Genomic DNA, 6,000 nt, shown 5'->3' on the forward strand with positions numbered 1-6,000 from the left:
TAGCTTTTTTAAAAGAGAACTAGCAAGGTCATACCAAATCAATGATCATAAGTTTTAGAAAGTAAAAACATGAGAGTTGCAATGCTATTGATCTTAGTTCTACTCATAATCTAACTACCTAGGGGTGGTGGTGCATGATAAGCGGTGGAGAGGTCTTAAGTTCGAAGTTTCTGTGCTATTAACCCCTTCACCGGTATATGATCTAATTAGTTTCATGAGGTTTTCAGTAAGATGCTCTTCCGGTTATCAAAACATAAAATTTAATATTACATTAACCTAAAACATCAAGTTTTATATTGCTCGTACATTGTACTACCATTATGCCGTAACTTGTTGGAGAGGGAGACCACGATTAAGTTCAAACATAGTTGAACCATCTTAGAAAGATCATATCAATCTATAAGAGCATTCGTAACGGAGGTCGGAGATGGTGACAAACGGGTAAGGATAACCATGTCACCATCTTCTCTCTTACTTTTTCCTCACAAGTCACACCAACCGTTCGGGGTGACAAACAGCTTGTTCTTTTACTTTATTTTCAAACAGAGTCATGTTGGATTGTCGACCATTGGAGATGCTCTAAGTTTTGATGTTGGAGATGCTCTAAGTTTTGATGTGTTGATGTGAAAATATACTTTTGAGTCTTATATTTGACGTGAGCTTTAAAATAAATACATTTATGTTTAGATTTGCAATACAGTTGAAAATAATTCAAAAATTTTTCAATATATAATAAAAGAAAAATTAAAGCATGTTGAAATTAGCATTTGTAACCAGGCCGTCATCGACTCCTTTAAAGTAAAAACGATCGTATCGTTATTTGGTGAGCATTTGGAAAAAGTTACTACATCAAGAATAAACCAACAGTTGAATCACAACTAATATTTTGATTAAAATCTTGAAAACAAACTAGTAGTGTGAGAATATTATAATCCTAAATATTTCAAATTTGAAATAATAACCAGTGGTATTAAACGTGTGTGTGGACGCGGTGCGAATTTGGTTAATTATGATTCGGTTTGTTATGGTAATGGCATGGTACTTGCACACGCTATGGCAATTAAAAAGGAAAAACCCAAAAATAAGTCGTAATATTACCAAAATGATATCTACACGTACTCGGTTTGTTGTGGCAGTGACTCGCTGATATAATGATAAATATATATAATTCCCATATATACTTTATATAATATTTTATTAGAATTTGTATACTACTAACATATTTGAATAAATGTAGGTTCTGGTGGTCAATCGTAGTTAAAAAAGGCGAAAAAAGAGCTAAAACAAGCCAAACCGGAGAACTAGGAAATAAACCGGACTAGACCAGACCACCATCCACCCCCTAGCACACCGCGCCGGGCGGCCAGGAGAGCAGGTGGCCACTGCGCAGCGCCTTGGGCCCCAACTTCCAGAATTTTCAACGAATTTAGGGTTTTTGGGCCTTGAAGTCTATATAAACACCCCTAAACTTAACCCTAATCATACTCTGAAGGAGCCAAACGAATTTGGAGTTTTCCAAGGCTTAGGATTATCACTTTTGGCGGCTTTGAAGGTGAAGCATCATTCGGTGAAGTGCTTATTGTTTGAAGATAAAGAATACGGGTTTTACCTTCTATTTTCTTTCGTCTTCCATTATTTTCACCATGAATTCTTTCAAGTTTATTTCGTTTGATTTTATCATGATTGGCTAGACTTTATAAACTACTTAGGAATATGATGAACCTATGTTGACATTGTGATTGATTTTTGGGATTTATTTTTTCGTTATAGTTTTATAAATTAGTAAAAGGTTTGATTATAATAAATTGATGCATATGTGTGCTTAGGGTTGTTTGATTAATTGCTATTATTCCCTAGTTGCCTTGGTTATTGTTTGTCATACGATAGGCTGCTATTAGGTTATCTACTTTGTGTTTTTTACTATTTTATGATTGATATGCATTAAGATCATAGGAATAATATAATTAATCAAATAAACCTAAGTGTGATGCTAATGTAAATAGTTGTCAGTAGGCCTGTAAATGAACCGAACGTTCGGTGAACTATCATGAACCGTTCGGTGGGAAGTTCGTTTATGTTCGTTTATTTAATAAACGAATGAACATGAACAAAAAATATGTGTTCGTTTAATTAAACGAACGAACATGAACACATGTTCCGTTCGTTCATTTATGTTCATGAACGTTCGTTTATGTCTGTTTATGTATAAATAGAGCATGATTAAATATTATCTGGATGAGTCATCTGTATTTGCTAATTTGTGTTTATTTTAGTGTTTTCGTATAAGTTCGTTTATATTTGTATTCATTTACATTTGTTCATACATGTTCGTTTATCTTTGTTCAGTTATGTTTGTTTAAATTTTAAACAAACGAACGCAAATGTCCATTTTTAAATAAACGAGCATGAACATAAATATTTGTTCGATTAAATGTAAGTGTTCTTTTAAAGTTAAATGAACGAACACGAACACACTCCTTTTTGTGTTCATTCGATTCGTTTACCGGTTTTCATTATTCGCATTGATGAATACATCAATCTCAATCTCTAGGCTTTGCCGATTTTATTTCTGTTCGTGAACCATTCGTGAACACATTAATTTCCTTAATGAACGAACACGAACATAAAATCTCGTTCGGTAAGTGTTCGTGAACCGTTCGTGAACACATTATTTGCTTAACGAACGAACATGAACAAGGCCTTGTTCGTGTTTGTTCGGTTCGTTTACAGTCCTAGCTGTAAGGTGCTAGATTATTGATAGGTCTTTGTTGATCAGGATTGCTAGATTTAGTTCTTCGTAAGAAGTCCGTCTAGGTTTGATAGATTAACTCTGTCTATCAAGTCAATTGAATATATTAGACCGCCTTTGATTTCCGTTCTGTAAGGTAGGATTTCGTATAAAGGAACTTGTTCATAATAAATTAGGTGACTGTAAGGAAACCTGATTCTTAAAACTGGTGTGCGTTAAATTTATTAGAAACTCATAGGTGTCTTCTTGAGAGGGTCAGGGGTCATGTTCGGGTTTTCTTTTAAGCGTCTAAAGATCCCAGTTCCATAACTAAAAATTTTCCCGGTTAATTAACAACTGAAACTTAGGGGATTCTAGCTTACGTAGTTTTTTATTATCATCTGATTTAAATCAATAAACTTGTGTTTCGTTTAATTTACTTGTTTTCTTAAATTAATTTTAATAATAGTCTTAAAATTAGTATTTTAATTAAAAACCCCCTTAAACAAATACAAAAAAATAAGTCGTGTATGTAGTTGAGTCTAATTAGCTAGTAAACATAATTAAAAGAGTCTCATGAGTTCGATATCCAGACTTACTTTAGCTTTACTGGAGTCGATCGGTTCACTTGCCGGTTAGTAGTTTAGTTGAGTTTTAGAGAGTATAGAGTATTACTTAGTGTCTAGATTAGCATAATTTAGTTAATAATTATTAGACTGCTTTTAGCACATCACTCGCCTATACATATCGAAACGTAGATTCGAAAAAGTTATGTTATAATTTAAAAAAAAGTGATATAAAATCGAGCTAAGCGTTTATAGTGTAACCCGCGCTCTGCGGTATGGGTGTTGAAACTTCTAAGGCTTGCTTATGACGACTTATAGATTAACATTCACCCTAGGGTTTCGAATATATTTAACGCGGTATCGAAAGATTCACATACAAACTTTGAATAAAAAATCAAGAAGTTGTATTGTTTATACCCATCTTGAATTGATTGTTAGACCATCTAGGAAATTTTTAGAGATTCTTGGAAGAGAGATGATGATTTGGAGGAGAGAGGGGGGAGTAAAATTCTTCACCAAGAATGTACAATAAACATCTATGTGAGAAGAATGGTAGGCCATGTGAGGAGAGATGGATGAGAGTAGGGCTGTAAACGAACCGAACGAACACGAACAAGACCTTATTCATGTTTGTTTGTCAAGAAAAGAATGTGTTCACGAACACTTACCAAACGAGGAGAGAGGGATGAGAGTAGGGCTAAACGGTTACACTCTTTTTATAAAAACCAAATTCACGGTGGTTCGTGGCTAAATTCGAAATAAACTTCCAAATTGTGTTTTTAAATCATTTTAAATGCTTAGTTGGGTGAAAAATCCATGGAAATCCATGGGCACTCCAACTATCCATTTCTTAAACCATTTTCAATTTGATTTTTGGTTGGAACGTATCGTCCGGGGTGGTTCCCGAGATATACCAACTACTCGTATTTGATTCATTGATTCGATATTTAGTTGGGTCGGTTAAATGCCATGTAAACGCTTATGGTCCGACCAACTCCATTGATTTGATAATTCGTTAATTAGTTGGGTCAGTTAAACGCCATGTACACGCTCATGGGCTGACCAACTCAATTGTTTGTTACTCCTTATTTAATTGGGCCAACAAATTGCCATGGAACGCTCATGGGAGGCCCAATTCACAAACTTTATGTTGCTTTATTTAGTTGGGCAATTCAAATTGCTATGGAAAACTCATGGGAGGTCAACACGTTTGATATGTTTGGTTATTTTATTCTTGGAAAATTTTCATAAACATTATTTATTTACTTAAATGACTCAAACTTATATACATTATTTTAAATCCCGACTCATCCTCGAGTCTTCACTAGCACAATTTAATTAAATACGCATCTTTATTATCTCATGTCAACTCAATTCGCACAACTTACCAATCATCTTATACAAATTCGTTGTTGGTCATCATAGAATGTCTACCCTAAGAATCTATCTTCATAATCAATGTCGTTCATATGTTTATCACGATCGTCATTCGACTACTAGAATCGCCAAGGAGTTTCTGCTGTATGCCGTTAATCGAACAACCGTCAACCTCGACAAAACCAAAATACCTCAAACAAGAAATCTTACACTAACTCATATTCGTTAAAATTTATTTAAATCATATTTTCTCATTTATTTTTATATTCTCAAACTATAAATTATCAAGTATATTTCAATCATTACCCTTAACTTTAAAACTATAACTATTTTATTACCTCCTGTTTTCCTCAATCTCATGATAGTTTTCACAACTTATTTTCCATTTTATAAATCTTTATTATTAAAATTCAATTATTGTAAAATTTATTATTATTTAACTAAATTATGTATTCTCTAAATTTAATTTCCATTTTTAAATTAAAAAAATCTTCCATTGATTAATTTAACTTTTATCATTAAATTGACTTTTAGATTTAATTTTCATTAAAACCCATCACTCACTTTATTTATTGATCAAGTTCGTTATTTGAAACTAAACGATGGTTCGTAAACATTTCACCCCCTACTTTGATTTTTTATACAACTTGAAATTTTGAACGTTTTAATGTTAAACTTCGTAAATGTTAGAATAGTCATGGTGGTTCATGAATTTCTAGCCTCGCATTTATCTTACTTTATTATATGCTTCACATCTTATTTTTGGTATCACAATTAATCTAAACTTTCGTTATTTACTTGACTTTCCATTATAAATCATCGATAACTCAATTTACTTATTTCCTAATATTTATAACGATTTTGTGAAAAAGAAAAATTCATGAATTCCCAATTTAATCCATTTAACAATTTAATTCAAGCATGTATATTTTTGCATTTTCATAAATATTTAAATTATTAATTTCTAATTATTATAATATTGTAGAATATCTTGACCGCATTAATCTCATCTCAAAGTCACCGACTTGAAAAGTTATAAACTTTATATTATCTTCTCTTTAATCTCATAAGTTCTCAAATTAACCAAACTTGACTCATAAAATTTTTCGTTAACTATGTTTAAACTTATACTCTCGATCTCAAGAATTTCGTTCTTAATGAATACGATCTTAAAGATTCCAACCACATTGTTTATAAAGAAACATTACAAACTAATTTACAATATGTTACATTGGTCTATTTTCTTTTACAAACTAGGTGTTACAAAAAAATATGTTCGTAAGCTATTCTACTCGTACTAATAATAATGCGTCTACTCACATCGCGTCG

The sequence above is a fragment of the Bidens hawaiensis genome, unplaced genomic scaffold (assembly GCF_021521415.1).
Source record: "Bidens hawaiensis isolate Kalapana, Puna unplaced genomic scaffold, B.hawaiensis_p1.1 tig00030545_1, whole genome shotgun sequence".
Lineage (NCBI taxonomy): Eukaryota > Viridiplantae > Streptophyta > Magnoliopsida > Asterales > Asteraceae > Bidens > Bidens hawaiensis.